The following is a 17743-nucleotide window of genomic DNA, read 5'->3' on the forward strand; positions in this document are numbered from 1 at the left end:
CCATGGATTTTGTTTAAAGGTGTGAGGAGAAATTGATGGAGGCAAGCAATTATTATTACGGCTCTGCCCTAAAACCTTAAAATAGACTCTTAAATAATAAATAATTAAGCAAAGAATTGAATATTCTGAGTTGATCCAAACCAATACCATCATCATCCTCTGCCATTTGGAAATTTAATGAAGTGATTTACACTCAAGTTGTTAGGTGTTTGTGAGTATCCCACTTTGCATTCTTCCTTTTTTTTTTTTTTCCCTTCAAACAAAAAAGAAAATCTTTTTCATGTCTTGTTTGATACTTGCCTCAATGGGATTTGAGATTTAATAAGTGATCAATATAATTATAACCACTCTTTAGCTTGTCGTTTGATTAATGTTAAGCGAACAAAGAAATCCCTAATCACACCTAAACCATTATTAAAAAAAGACTAGAATTCCACCTAATATTCCTACCATTTGTGTCTTAAATATATATTTTTAATAATACCACATAAAAAGAAAAAAAAATAGCATTGTTATTGAAAAGGGGAGGAATATTAAACAGAAATAGACTATACTCTTTTGTAAATTTAATAATTTTAAAAACGAAAATGATTGTATGATATAAAAATATACAATAAAAGATACAAATATATATTTTATATTTGATAAAAATAAAAAATATATATTTTATATTTAATATATCAATATAAATTATGATATAATAATTTTTATATTTTAAATATATTAAACACAAAATAAATAAACACGATTATAACAAATCTAAATATCTACTCTTTCTTTCATGTTCTACCACTTTAGTAACATCCAGGCAAATAGCAAAACTCTAGTCTCTGAGCCACTACCACTAGCACACAACTTCCAATTAATTCACATTCATAGTATTTTTTTATTTATTTGTTTATGGGTTCGCAAATCTCAACTACCTGAATGGTGTTTAATATACGAATTTTCCCAGTGTCCAAAAAGATAAGAAAGGGTGAGATCAAGGAGCAGAATAAGGAAGGAATTGAAGGCACATTTCCTGTCATGAGGGACCATATAATGTGCGGAATGGGGACTTGGGACTTGGGAGGTGGTCAACAATTGTGCCGTTCAGGTGAATCTACCTCCCCAATGGCCCAGAACTAATGGCCAACATGACAAGGTTGAATTTCACATACGCCCAATGAACAGCCTTTCCGTAATGGAGATGAATGAAAGTTTTGTCTCTCTTTTTCTTTTAATAAATTCAATCGGCTTTTGGCAAGATCGATAGGATCAACGGAGGCAGTAATTTGGTATTGAAACATGCAAAGAAATTCTATAAAAACAAACAAAGAGTTAATACTCCAATATATATTTTATAATTTAAAATATGATATAAAATGATATGATAAAAAAATTTTATAAAAATTTATAAAAATAATATAATTTAAAATTTTAATAAAAATAAAAAATATATATTTTAAAAATTTTAAATCAATATAAATTATAATATGTAATTTTTATATAAAATATAATATAAATATATGTATTAATAATATTTTACATAATATAAAAGACGAATTACTAAATTTATTCAAACACAAAATTTTCGGATTCCGCTGTTTGTATAATAGATACCCAAAACCAGAAGCTCCTTGTTCTTCACAAAATGTGCTGTGGAATACAACTATGTTCCAGATGGAGTGATTCCTTCCCCAGTAGGCATTTGGCCGCAAGAAACCCGAGGGAGTTTTTGAGGTTTTTTTTTTTTTATAATTGAAGTTGACAATGACAGGCAATTTTGAAGCGGCCTCTGATTCCCATATCGAATATTGACTAAGGGTTATATATTTGTATACACTAGTTTTTGATTGTTTACCGAACAAGCTTGCACTTATTTTCAATGACTTTTCTAACATAGTCTTTAAAATGTGGTCAGCGTTGCTGCGGCCGCCATAAAAAATTGGAGGGCGAAATGTGACTTCGTGGCTAAGATACAGGACACAAACTAATGGTGAGCCACGCTGAGATCAGCTTTGAATTGAAAATTTTTCTTTCCTCTCTATTTCTTTGTACTCCTTTGGGAATGGCTTTTCCGTCAGACCAGCCCAAAGTATAACCAAAAATCCAAAATGGGCTGACATCATTATGGTCCTTCTAGCACAGTCTTGAAATCATGGCATTCGCAAGGGGGAGAAATATGCGCAATCATGGTGTAAATCTCAGCCTGATAAAATATATACAATCAAAGAATTTGCAAAAGTGGGAACAAATATCATCAGAATTCAAACTTCAACAAACAAAAGGGTCGCAAAAATACCAATGGCTAAGCATATTTCATGTCAGACTTTGCAGTTCTATCCAAAAAAAAAAAAGTCAGACTTTGCAGCAATCATGGTGGCGATCCGTCTATAATCATATGCTTCAGTGTCTGAATGAACCCAATAAATAATTACATTGGTATTATAATAATGTTCAAAACGGATACCATCCAAAAATGACAAATAATGCCAAGGGTAAACTAGATTTTAACCTGTATCTTTGGATGTCTCAGCCTGGGTTGGTTGAGCACTCTGTATCAAGATGGTTTACTACTGATATTGCACAGTTGTCCTATGCGTATAAAAGAAAACAAATGCACAAGCATAACGTGAAATGGAAATTTTTAACTTTTTGAGATTCCAAAGAAATGAAGTTCCTTAGGCAAAACTATCATATACATATAAAGACCAAAAGGAAAACTCCTTTAGTTAAACAACTACTTAAGCCCTAAGAAATTTGTATCACATACCATTCATTCAATACTCAAAACATTAGCAGGTGGTTACAGTTCAGAGCAGGCTGACAGTGCAGAACAGGCAGACTGAACATGTCATTGGAAAAAAAAAATAACAATAATATTTCTTGCTTTAACAACAGCTAATATTCTGAGTATTATTTTTGTTAATAATGGGAATAAATAACTTACCTCTGAAAAAACAAGATTTGGAAGTATTGTTGGCTTGCAAGTGGTTGCCAGTTGAATAATACCCGTGAGATAGCAGCCAATCTGAATTACAGATCCCAGAAAGAAAAGGGTTGATTCAACAATTAATGAAATCATGCTTGCCCTCAACAGAAAGAGAAAAAAAAGAGTACATGCACAAATGCCTTTTTCTCGTTAAATTGATAATGCATACACCAGATGCATCTCTACAATCTCTCATTAACACTTGAATTTGAAATAACCAGTCTTGGTTGGGCACAATTTAATGCCGTAAATAATATCCAAAACAAAATGGACCATGGAGCAATTATCATTTAGCTTTCACATGAACTAAGTAATGGAGCCATGAGGTAACAAAATTTTCTCATTCTCAGATAGGTTAACAATGGCAATTGTTTTTGCTACAGAAGGGAACTAAAAATATGGATTCCAAAGGTTACTACATTACATTTAATTGAACAAAACAAACTGCGAGTAAAAACCTGTAAAAGAATGATGTAATAAAACAAAGCAAGCATGTAGAACATCACATGTAATAACTTGTTGCCCTATTTTGCGACTAGCACGGTTAAGTTATCTTCTGCATCTGTTCAATTCTCTTTCAAAAATGCACAATCCATGGATACTTGAGGGATCAAATATATCCCCAATATAACCAGTTATTTCTTGAAAAGATCCTACAGAAGTCAAAACAAACCTCAATACCTCTATTCTCTGCAGCATCCATGCTTCAAGCCTTTTTTAGAGATTGTTCAGCACTGTGTCTAATTGTATCTTGAATCCTCATCGGCCAATTAATACACTAACTATGAATGTCTCTTCAATTTGAGTTTGGCTGCAATCACTGATTTTTGTGGCTTCCAACGGCGCTTCTAGCTCCGAAATAATTTTATTCTTTCTTTGAAACTCAGGCTCATCAATTTTCAATCTATCTTCTAGGTCACAAATCCTTTCTGCAAAAATTTAAAGTAAATCCAGTTCTAATAGACAATAAATTAAGAAGGTAATATTTTTGGTCATAGCATAATTTGGCTTATGTGTTGCATCAGAAATGATTGGATTGTGAACAAATATAATTTGATAGCACTAGAACACCCGAATCGTTGATCTCTAATGAATTTAGATGCAATGCAACCTCCTCCTCATTTCCTTGGAAACGATAAATAAAAATAGTGCAGTTCAATTCATGACTTATATAGGTATCCGAGCCAAGGAAGCTGGGAATCAAACATTTCCTTCTATGTTGCTTGAACTCAGGTGTGAGTGTAAGACATGGGTATGTGTCCAACACAGATAAATCCTACTTTTCTTAAGTTTTCCTACAGACTCCTACATCCATGCCAACTTAGAAGTGTTTGATATGCGCTCGATTGGGTACATTAGTCAAAGGCTCAAAGCAACATAGATTTTCAAAGTCTAAAGCGATGGGCTGAATGAAGCAGGTAAATAAGAACTTTAACTTAAGGAGAAATATTTTTTCAAATGCAGAGACTTCATCCATTTTCTCCTTAATCCAGCTACTGAATACGGTAAATGGTGTTAGAAGAATACAACTACTGCAACCTCACAAACAACGATCGAGGCTGTAACATGTACAGGATGAGTGAGTGTAAACAACAAAAGGAAAATAGATTAAACAGTTGCATGCCTACTTCCTCTTTTTCACTCGCAAAATTTTCCACATTATCAACAACCTGCTTGACAGAGAATGCCTCCTTCTTTATTGAATCTGTGAAAAAATAAAAAAATAAAACTGTGTGAAAACAAAGAGTAAAACTGAATATATATTGAAAAACTACTCATTAAGAATTATATAAATATCTTAGGTTTATATATAACTAACTAATGAGTAAAGTAAGAAACTAAATCTTCCTAAAACCAATACAATAATTTAGGTATTGTCTATCTTAATTTTCTGTCCTTAATTCTAGATATAGAAATACTTAATTCTATATATATAAATATAAATATACAGATTACAAATTACAACTAGCTGTAAATAAATATTTTCTCACATACTTTCTCAAGCTGTTGAATAGGTGTTTTCTATTCTCAGCTTGAAAATAATTTTCTAAATGTTGCACTGTTGAGACATTTAGTCAACATATCTGCATGTTGACCCTTGATTGATACATATGGTATACAAATCAACCCACTTTCTGGTTTCTCCTTTATGAAGTGTCGGTTTACTTTAATGTGTTTTGTTCTATCATGTTGCATAGGATTATATGCAATGCTTATTACAGACTTGTTATCACTGTAGAATCTCATTAGTCCATCCCACTTGATCTTCAAGTCTCCAAGGATAATCTTTAACTATTATAGTTCACAAATTTCTTGATCACAAATTCCTTAAGCCATTATTCTGAACTCTACTTCAGCACTTGATCTTACTACCACATTTTATTTTTCACTCTTCCATGTCATAAGATTACTATCTAGAAAAGTACAAGAGCTTAAGGTAGATCTTCTATAAGTTATTATGCTTGTATAATTCGTATCTGTATATGCCTTTAGAATCAGTCTCAAATTTCTTTTGAACAAGATACCTTTCCCAGGATTGGCCTTCAAATAGTGTAATACATAACAGATAGCCTGTAAGTGCACTTCTTGAGGATTATATATAAATTGATTTATCACATTTACAACATATGCTATATCAGGTTTACTATGTGAGAAATAAATGTCTTCAAACTAATATTTGGTACATCTCTCTATTTATAACAACATCTTCATTAGCTTCTCTAAGTTTAAGATTAAGATTTATAGGGTATTTACAGGTTTATATGTGAGTTTTCTAATTTTTTTCAAAAGATTCATCACATATTTCTATTATGAGATGAAAATACCATGTCATGAGTGAGCTACTTCAATTCCTAGGAAGTATTTTAATCTCCTTAGCTCTTTTATCTCAAATTCTCTAGCCAAACATTATTTTAGAGATTCTCTCTCTTTTTCATCATTTTCAGTTACTATTTTAGAGATTTTATCTCTTTTTCAATATACATTAATAGAACTGTGACTCTTTTTAAATTCGAGTGCTTGATAATAGTGTGTGATCTCCTTAACTCTACTTATAACCCATTACTAACATCATTTTGGCAAATCTTTCGAACAAAGCCCTATGAGATTGTTCAAGGCCATATAAAGCCTTTTTCATCTTGCATACTTTACGTCTAGATGACCTTCAAATCCTAGTGAAACCTTTATATATATATATATTTTTTTTTTCTTCTAAATCACCATGCAGAAATGTAGTTTTTATATTAAATCATTGAAACTGCCAATTGTAATTTGCGATCAAGGATAACAAAATCCTAACTGTATTCATCTTGACAATTGAAGCAAATATTTCTTGATAATTTAGTTAATAAGTTTAAGTGTAGCTCTTAACCACCAATCTGGCCTTATACTTTTCAACAGTACCATCCGCTTTATATTTTATAGTGAAAATCCATTACATCGAATTAGATTTTTTTCTTTAAGCAACTTTACCAGTTCTCATGTCTTATTTTTCTCTAAGGTCTCTATTTTTATTTTCATGGCTTGCCTTTATTTGTCACTGGATAATACCTCGGATAATATAGTTGGAATAGAAATAGTGTTTAAGTTTATAAGAAAATTTTTGTAGGATGGTGAGAATTTTTCAAATGACACAAAATTAGAGATTGGGTATAGTGGATGCTTAGTACATTCTATGATTCCTTTCTTAATAGCAATAGGTAGATTATAATAACTAGTTATAATTTTAGGAGATTTATGTTTATTTTGAGAAATAGAGTCATAGGCTGTAGTTACCTTATTTTTAAAGTTAGGATCAGGTTCTTGGACTGGCACCGGTTCAAGATATGAAACTTTCTTTTCTGAGTACACTTGTAATTCTTTCATAGAATCAAGAATAATATTATCGTTTATCACATCTTCTATATTTGAAATAGATTCAGACTTTAATTCAGTGTTTGATTTGGATTTAGAAGAAACATATTTAGATTTAAAAGAATTAATGGGTGAAAATGCTGAAGAAAAGGACAAGTCATGCAAAAAAAATTATTTATCCTTATCTTCCATGAATACAGTTTCTCCCTAAAGAAAAGGTTGAGTAAAAAATGATTTATTTTCTTTAAAAGTGACATCTGTAGACACCAAATTTTTTAGTAGGAAGATGATATCACTTATACTATTTTTGAGTTGATGAATACCCTAAAAAAATACACTTAATTGCTTTAAGATCCAACTTTCTCATATTATGACTGTGAAAATGAACAAATGATGTACAACCAAATATGCTACGAGTGAAGTTGTTTGTGGTATTAAAATTGGGATAAAACTGTGAGAGTAGTTCCATAGGAATTTTAAATCCCAAAACCATTGAAAGCAACCTATTTATAATGTGTGTGGTAGTGAGAACAGTTTTTTTTCAGTAGGACTTGGGTACATTTGCTTGAAAAAATAAAGCTCGGATTGTGGCTAGTAAATAGTTATTTTTCCTTTTTGTCACTTCATTCTATTGTGGAGTATTAACACAAGATGACCTATGGATAATTTTTTCATTTTGAAAATAGGTAAATAAACTCTAGTTGAAATAGTCTCTTACATTATCATATCTAAATCTCTTGATTTTTACTCCAAATTAATTTTGGATCATCTTTTGGAAGCTTAAAAATGTACTATTCACATTTGATTTGGAGATAAACAAAAATATCTAAGAGATTTTAGCACAATTATCTATAAAAGAAACAAACCACCTTGCAGCAAAAATATTAAGAATTGTAGAGGGATCCTATATGTCACTTTGAATCAAGTAAAAAGAAATAAAATTTCTTTTATTGCTAACTGAAAAAGACACATGTTTATTTTTTGTAAGTTCATAAACATCACAATGAAAAATTTTAGCATTTAATCCTTTGAATAAAGGAAAAAACTTGCTTTTCAAAGTTTTAAAAGAAGGATGTCCACGATGAAAATGATAAAGCTAGAGTTTATTTTTATTAGGAGATTTTTCAAAACGAAATGATAAAGGTAAACTAATTTTGATATTACTTGTGTTGTTAGATGTCTCAAGATAATATAGTCCACCATTTTACTTAGTGAGTCCAATACTCTTTCTGAACTTTGGTCTTGAAAATCATAATAGGAGGGATAAAAAGTCACTTTGCAGTTCATGTCTCTAGTAAATTTTTGTATAAATATCATATTAGTAGACAATCCAAGAAAATAAAAAATATTTTTAAGAACAAACAAATGATTTATTTGAACATCTCATAATCTTGTCACTGTAGTAAGTGAACCATTTATAATAATAATTTTTTTATTACTAGGATATAGGTATATGTACTAAATTTCTGTGAAAAATGTGTGATATGGTCTATGGCATCTGAGTCAATAACCCAAGAACTCGTAATAGGCTTAACTAAGACATTTAATTTATGAGAACCAGAAGTTTTACTTGAATTAGAGATCTTATCCAAAGAATATACCCAATAGGCTTTTCAAGGGTTTTTAATAGGTTTCTTAATTTCTTAACTCTTTTTTGTCCAACCCTTTTTGTTCTTAAGAATTTTGTAATACTCTGATGGTTTTACTAGTTGTCATTTCCTCAAATTGGGTAGTAATGACTAATTTTGCTATCTTTGACATGGTTATCTTTTTCAAGACTGAAATGAGTCTTGATAGTAAAGGTTTAACCAAAGACGATTCTAGGAAATAAAGGCCAAATAAGAAAAAAAATATGACTAAAAGATTTAATAAGATTTTGTTGTGATGGCCTGAAATAGAATTCAACAATGAAGGCTAAAAAAATTTTCTTCCCAAAAAAAGTCTAAAGCTCTGATACCATGTGAAAAAACTAAGAAATAAAACTATATGAAAACTAAGAGTAAAACTAAATGTATATTGAAAAATTGCTTATTAAGAATTATATAAGTATCTTAGGTTTATATACAACTAATTAGTAAGTAAACTCTTCATAAAACTGATCTTATAATTGAAGAATTGTCTATAATTTTCTGTCTTTAATTCTGAGAATACAAATACTTAATCTATAGATATAAATATAAATATACACATTACAACCAGCTATAAATAAGTTCTTTTTCACATAATCAAATAATGACAAATGAGAGTTTATTTTCTTGGATAAGGCAGTATATCTAACTTCAATTGACCGTTTCATCTCACAAGTAGATTGATGAAGTTGAATGCATTTTTTTGACATGATTAAGACATCGTAGGACAATGAGGATTTGATGTAAAACAATAACTAAAAATTTATCTCAAAGCAAACTCAATGAGCTGAATTCTAAATAGTGCTATTACTCACAAGAAACAAACATAGCATTAAAGAGTATCAATTCATCAACTTTTTTGATTTGAATAGGCATCAATTTGCTCATTGTAGTTTAAATTTACTTTCACAAATATATATAACAAAATTAACAAACACTGACTTGGTAAGCATTTACAAAACTATCCGTGGACTAAGGTAGGCTTTAGATGGTGCCTTTTAACTTATTTTGCTTTTTTCAAGAAAATCATTGTCGTTTTGAAGGTAACTAATGTGGAATGAAACAAAAAAAATTTATATCAACCTCTAACTAACAAACATTTTCATGAACATGTAGAAGAAGGCATGAAGCAAAATTCAAAAACCTTTCTTTCAAGTTTTTGCTATGATTCGTTAGATGAAGCTAATTTTGCTTGCAATTCCTGTAACTTTCTACTATATTCCCCCTCAGTTTGCTTTTGTTTTTGCATCTGAATACCAAGTATCTATTAATTAGGCAAAGAAACTTTTTTTTAAATAAAAAATCAAGAAATTACAAAATGGAATTATCCTGGATTAAGAGATGGATTTTTTTGGTTGCGTATTGGTATCTTCCTTATTAAAAAATGTCAAGAAAATGGGTGAGCGAACGAGAGATAAAGTGTGCTGTAATGGCAAAGAAAAACAAAAAAACATTAAAATAAGTGTTACTCTGAGATTGTGGGATTCAGTGATGAGAGTTTGAAGTTGGAGCTTGAATTTGGACAATTTCGGCAACTCCATTTCCATTTTTAACTCTTCATTAATCATTAGTCATCAGTTATCCTTTGTATTTATCAACCATAAACATTTACCCTTTTTTTCCCATAAATTTCCCCTTTATAAAATTATAAGATGGTTTTAAAATTATGGTAAAATACACTTGAGAGGTGCTAAATACACTTTCATTTTTTCTCTTCACATTTATTTTTTTTTTAATTTTTTTGTAAATAAAATTATTCAATTAATCTTTTCACAACTTTCTTGAGTTTTATAATTTTTTTGAAAATAGATTCCTAAAAAATCATATAATTTTCCAAAAATAAATTTATGAAAAGTTATAAATTTTTTTGAAAAGTCAAACTTTTTTGGAAATAGGTTTCCAAACAGTCATATGGTTGGGATAGTGAAAATTTTTAAAAAATTACATAAAAGAGAAATTTTTTAGAAATTTTTATTAATTAACGTAATGAAAAATAATTATTAAAAAATAATAAAATTTAAAAATAATAAAAACAATTAATTTTACTATTTTGATTTTTTATAAACTTAAATTTCATTTTTTTAATAAATATTGTTTTTATATCAATTATTACAATTTTATAATAGTTATAACTAAATTAAACTTGTTGGAAAAGTCTCTTAATCTACTTATTACGATTGATTTCTCTAGTCAGCATATTATATTTTAACAAAATTACGTAGTATTAAGTAGTGTTGTAAACTTTTAGGAGTTTCAGTTTTCAGATGTTGATCAGAGTTGATAGCTCTTTCATCATCTTTTGTAACATCAAGAGACAAAATGTTTAATTAAGATTTCATAAAATTTTATTAATTTTCTTAGGTCAAAATAGTAAAATCAACTTATTTTTTTATTAACTTTAAAATTTATGATTTTTCAAAAATAATTTTTTTATTACACTTAATTAATAAAAACTTTTAATAAAATTTTCTTTTTTGTAATTTTTCTTAAATTTTAACTATCTCACCTCTTAAAAATAGTGACTTTCTGAAAATCCATTTCTGGAAAGGTTTAAAATCTTCCAGAAATCCATTTATGAAAAATTATGACTTTTTAAAAATTCATTTTTGAAAAAGTTTTATTACTTTTTGTAAATCCAATTTCGAAAATTTGTGTGAAAAAAGGGTAATTAAGTAATTTTACTTATAAAAAATTTTGAAAAAAAAGTTGAAGTGTGAAGAAAAAAGGCTATAATGCATTTAGTCTCCTTCAATATGGTTACTTCTATCAATTCTGATCCTAATTTGAAAAATCCTTTTAACTTAACTGAATTAGAACATGATCCAATTGATTTAATCATAAAAAGTCAACAACTTGAACCCATCAACACAAAATTAAAAATAACTCGAATCCAAATTAACTCAAACTCAAAATGACTTGAAAGTTAATCCAAAAATAATTCAAGACTAAATTAAGTATAATTTTATTTAATAACATTAATTTAATAAAAATAATAAATATAACAAAAATAAAAATAATAAATATAGCAAAAATAATAACTTATTAAAATTATTGAAGATATAAAATAAAAACACATTTTTAATACCAAAATAGTATAATTTATATACATATATTATGTTTGTTATAAAATTTCTTATAATTTATAATCTGATTTAAAATAAATTATATATATTTTTAATTATCTTATGTATACATGTCAATTATCATTTATAATAAATTATATAATCTCTTATAATTATACATAATATCAACTATCATGCGATTTAGAATAAAGTATACAAAATGAACCATTAATTTGTGTATATTCATTATGTTTATATTATAATTATATTATTAATTTTTAATCGTATAATTTAGAATAAATTAGATAATGAGCTTCTATTATACTAACATGCAAAATAATAATAATAATAAGCTATTAAATAATGTGTTAAACTATATTAAAATAATTATTTATAGTATAGTTATATTTTTAAAATAAAAAATAATTGCACATTAAATGTGTATCACAAATAATATTTAAAATAATTTTTATATGTTTATATTAAATATGTAATTATTTATTATAATTAAAAGTTTAAAACAATCTTTATATATATATATATTAATATTAAATTAAAGCAAATATAAAAAAACTATTAAATGTGTCAAAGTGACAAACATGTTTTTCATGTCTAATATGTGTACTAGTACAATATGTGTACTCGTACAATATGATTTAATTAAATTTATTTTTTTTATCTTGTATTTTTCAAAATTTATGTCGACATAACTAAATATGAACATATTTTTTAAAACCCATATGGTTTTTCTTGTGTTATTTTAGTGCTCTGTTATCGTATCGTATTTAAATTTATTAAGTCTAATAAAATCACATATTTTTTTATTTATATAAAAATTAACTTTAACTTATTTTAGATAAAGATAATTTAAGAAATTCATTTCAAAGTTAATATATAATTGAATTAAAAATAAAATTTAAATAATTAATGATGTCTCGGCTCAATGACAAGGATAAGCTCTAGAACCTTTAAATCATAGGTTTAAGTCCCACTGTATATGAGTTTAATTTAATTTTATATTGGATTTGTTTAGTTATATTTTAAATTGTTAGTTGATTATTTAATTTTCTTTTATTTAATACTTGATTATGATTGTAACTTTTTTATATTTGTAATTTCATAAAAAAAGATAAATTTAAAATATTTAACATTTAATTGAATTAGAATATAATTTAATTTGATAGTAATTAAGACAATTTTAGAAATAAATAAATTTTCTTATAATTTAATTAGAATTTAATTTGATAATAACTAAAAAAATTTTAGAAATAATTAAATTTCCTTATATGTTTCAAACTGAAAGAAGTATGATGCATGCTTAGAAGTATGATACTAATACGGACGAGTAACTGTGGCCTATACCTCATTATATGTTTTGTTATTTCTTTGATATACTTTGTGAGTGTTTGAATGTTACGAAAGTGTTGAAAAATGAAAGGAAAATGGCGGGTTAATTTTAAAAAAAAAGATAATATCTTTGGCTTTTTGAGTTAGTTATTTTTTGGTTTGGATTTATTTTTTAAGATTGACTCTTTAGGATTAATTATATAATATAATTTCATTTTTAGATTTGAAGTTTTTTTTTTAATATAAAAATATATAAGGAAAAAGAAAATGATGAGTTAAGTTTAGAAAGAAAGATAATAACTTGGTTTTTTATTTGTTTATTTTTTTGGTGTTTGATTGCTAAAAAAATGTAGGAAAAGGAGAAAAAAAATTAATAGGCTAAGTTAGAAAAATAATGTTTTGATTTTTTAAGTTATTTATTTTTTTAAGGTTCCATCTGTTTTCACTAGCTTGAAATTTGCAATTATGATTTACAAACAATGTTTTGAATAAATTAATCATTAACACTTGAATTTAATATAGTCCAAATAAAACAAGCTTGAGTATCATTCTTTATCCTAACTACATGCCTATTTACCTAGTAATATATATATATATATATATATTTATGATTGGTCTTTCATAGGCCATATAAGTAATAATAATGATCTCTTGGTCAAGATATTGTCTCGCATAAATTAGGTAAAGAAATTCCTAAATTAAATATCTATTATGCCCATACCCTTACTAAAGTTGGTTTTGTTATAAAATGAATATGAAAATTACTATTACAAAAATAAAATTGAATAAGTATAAAAATGTAAGCTAAGTAAGATGAGAAAATGTGCAAAAATAATAGGAAAAAATAAATGCTAGAAGTGTAAACTATACTAGCTAAACTAAAGGAAATCGTATTTCAAATCAAAACATAATGTAAATTGTATAAAAAATTTACTAGTTCATGGAAAGAACAAGCTAGATCTAGAGATTTCTAATGAGAATGAACTAGAACTGAGCTAAGGACATATTCATTAACAAATTTACTTAAGGATTCAAAAACAAAATTGGAGCAAATAAGAGGAAAACCAACTCAATGAACTAAGAATCCAAACAATGTGCAAATAAGCAAAAAATAGAGCATGATCAACAAAATTCATCCAAATAGCCATAAAAAATATGACATAAATTGCAACATAATGAAAATAAGCAAGATAACAAGTATATTTAAGAGATCAAAGGTTGAGAAAAGTAAGCAATTTGCCAAGAGGAGAGAAAAATCATGCTTAAGCATGGATAGCATGAACTAGATTGCACCTTCTCCAATTTCAACCAAAATTTGCAACAATTAATTGTATTGATTGGGAATGAATTTGAAGCTGATTTTCTACTATGTTAAAGAAAAATGAGTTATGAAGCCATGAAAAAATTTGGAGCAAAAACAAGTATGAAATGATTGAGTTTCAAAGAAGACATTGCAACTAGGTCAAGTACGAAATGTAGAAATAGAATTGAGATCAAAAAGAAAACTTGAAGATTTGAGTTGGAGATCAATAAAATTTACAAATTTCATTCCCAAAATCATAAAGAACATTGAAAAATACTTTAAGAAATGTAAAATTGCAATTGAAATCAATAGAGAAAATGGAAATGAAGGGTTGTTTGTTTACTAGAAAAGTAAAATGTAGTAAAAGAAAATGTAGAAACTAAAGAACAGAAAAATAAAATCCTAAGCTAAAGTCTCTCTACAATGGCTGGCCCTCCCCTTATTTATGGGCAAGTGAGGGTAAATTAAGTCCTAAAAATTTCTTTCCGAAATATTTGGAAATGAGAAGTCTTATAGTTCTTCTTGCTTCACCCCTTTTTCATGGTTGGTTATGCTTCTTTGTTCTTTAGCAGTTTGCAACTTCTTCTTTCATGCGTATTCGTTAAACCAAGAAGTCAATTTAATGGCCAATCACATCTCTTTAAAATGCCAACTTAGCTCCCTTTTTTGTCCCCTTTTGAATCTTAGCTTTAGCGCCAAATGCATAAATGCAACTTAAACCCCTCCCATGCACGTCAATGTGGTTTTTTTTTCCTTGTTGCCATTTCTTGCATGCTTCATGCTTTCATTTTTGTTTTCCTTTTTGTTGCAAAAATTTCAAGCATTACATTAACACATTTGACATACAATTCACTAGAAAAACTATGAAAGAATACTTAAAAATCAGGAAAGAAAGATAAAAAAAAACCTTCAAAATTAATGTATCTTAATGATACTAGTTTAGGTTGTTTGCATAAATTGTACCAAAAATCCTTCAAATTATATAAAAAAATCCAAAATTTTTCATTTTCTTTATTTGTACCTACACTTGAGAAAAATGTCCATTGAGGAGTATTTTTTCCATAATTCTCAAAGGTCAAGCTAAAATATAAGTAAAATTGCACTAAAAATAAGTGTGAAAATACTAAAATTTTAATGCAATTAAACCCTCAAACTAAAGCTTTTGTTTGTCCTCAATTAAAACAAGATTGATCAAGAATAATCATATACTTTCAATGCTTCATTCAACATGAATGCCTTATGAATTGATCAATGAATATAACCAAAACAAAATCATAAACACGTGCTAATAAACAAGAATCAACCTAAGTTAAGATCATTTCTATGGTTTCACAAGCAAGTAATACTTCTCACATATCCTTACATGAAATCCAAAAATGTTATGCAAAACATGAAACTTCAATAACAAAAATCAATAAAGTGTGCTTAAGTTCCATAAGTTTGCTCATCACATCTCTTTCCCTTAATGTAGATAAACACATGACAAATGATCGTTTAAGACTTTAATAAACTTGTAATGTAAAGCTAGGGTTAAGATATGATAAAATTCATTTAGGCTTATGTACCTTAACAATGAATTACTTATTTATAATCATCCACAATTAAGCTTCAAAGGTAAGAAAGGTAAGCTTGTCTAAAGAATCACCCCCCAAATTTTACTTTTGCCTATTTTTCTTTCTTTTCTTTGCTTTTTTACCATTTTATTAATTTTGCTTTTGCTTTTTCTTTTTTTTTTTTCATTTTTTTCTTTTACAAGCTAGCTTATTTCTTATTTTTTTCTTTCTTTGTGGTTTTTCTTTTTTTGCCCATTCTTTTTCTAAGCACCAGCCTCTCCCTTAATAATGTATAGCTCAAATATGATGCATGAATGTTCTAATGCACATAAGGTAAATGACCAAAAGATAGGAAATATAAAAGTAAAGACTTAGGTTTGTAATGCGGTTTGAAACAAAGAAAAGACATCATAAGGCTCAAATGGGGTGACTATGGAAGTATTACATCAAAGTTGGCTCGAAAAGCTTAAATGATCCAAAAATGACCTATATCATTTTCTTAATCATGTGTCATCTAGGATTTCACATCGAGAGATGATAAAAACAAATTATAAAACTTGAAACACAACTTCAAAGATCAATGAAAAAAAATTTATGCTCACATAATCATACACTAGATAAAAAAAATGTAATTTAATGATCAAAGCATCAATTCACAAACAAAAACCATATTCAAGAATTCACTAAACCTAAGCATCATCTCATATTTCACACAATATTCAATCTTTTCCTAAAGATATATTCATTCTCAATCTCTACTTATCATTTTCTTCATAAAGAACTAATCAAAGAAAATATAATAATGATGGAAGCTACCACTAGTGAAGTTAATTTTGAAGGCAAAACTCAAGAAAAATAAAAAAAAAAATTTAAAATTTTGAGCAATTTTCCCATAGCTCTAAACTTAAATAACACATTGTCCTCAATATGTAAGCAAAAAGCAATAAAGCACAAATGAGAGGAATAAAAAAACTCTCATATTATCATAGAGGTATAATGATTGAATCACCCATGTAAGCTTGGCTAAACTAGTGCAATCTTTCTTTAAGCTTTTATTCATCCTACAAAATAAAGAAAACCATTATACAAAGAAAGCTACATCAATGTCTACAAAGGAACATAAGCAACATAACAAAATAAACAAATGAAAACAACATAAAATGTGAAACTTGGGTTTTCTTCCAAGAAGCACTTTTATTTAAAGTCAAAAGCTTGACTTTCATTGGTTTTAGAGAATCACACAACATTTTCTTCTCAAATCTATCCATTTATTTATTTCTTTTACACCAAATATGTAATCATAAGCTTTAAATGAATGTGGTGCAATAGGTAGGTTTGTATCCCACCTCTATAAATGTTTTAAATATTTTGTAATATAGCCTCATAGAGGGGGTCATTGGCTTTAGTACCAATGATATGGGTATCACCATAAAGAATATGGATTTAAGGTTTACAATAAAATAATTCTCCATAGATGGTATACATGTAAGCTCAACAATGGTTGTGTCTAATGGTAGAGTCAAACAACCCTCATTATAATCATTAAATAGTGGGTTTTCAAACACATGCATTTCAAACTCATCATACAATATATTCTCGAAGAATAGAAGAAATCACATGTGTATACTATGAGACTCATTTTGTTGTTAATCAAGACCATTCCTAAGACTTCTTGCAAATCAATGTAGGGAATTGAGCCATCATCTCCAAAATTCGTATCATTTATTTTTTTTTTTTATGGATAGGTTATCTAGAAGAAACTCTAAAAGCAAAGTGTCTATAGCTTTAGGCATAAGATCAAAGAATGGATAAACAACTAGACAAGTAAGTTTTTTACTAATAAGTTTCTCTTCATCCTTAAGCTTAATATTATATTTAAGAAAAAATATGTTTAAAGGCTTAAATGATCTATCTATTAAGCTTGTCTTATTAACACATCTAACCACGTCTTGCATATCCAAACAATCAAATAAGTGATATTCAAAGAACTCAAGAAATGGCATGAGTGAAATATCAAGCTTAAC

The 17743-nt window shown here is 27.6% G+C and overlaps 1 pseudogene; it reads right to left on the reverse strand.

Annotated features, from left to right (window-relative positions):
- Positions 1-3698: 3698 nt before the first annotated feature.
- LOC149520122 (uncharacterized) lies at positions 3699-10022 on the reverse strand (annotated as a pseudogene).
- Positions 10023-17743: the final 7721 nt, after the last annotated feature.

This window comes from Durio zibethinus, chromosome 2, assembly GCF_047325235.1.
Source record: "Durio zibethinus cultivar Kanyao isolate XHJ-2024 chromosome 2, ASM4732523v1, whole genome shotgun sequence".
NCBI classification, from domain to species: Eukaryota; Viridiplantae; Streptophyta; class Magnoliopsida; order Malvales; family Malvaceae; genus Durio; species Durio zibethinus.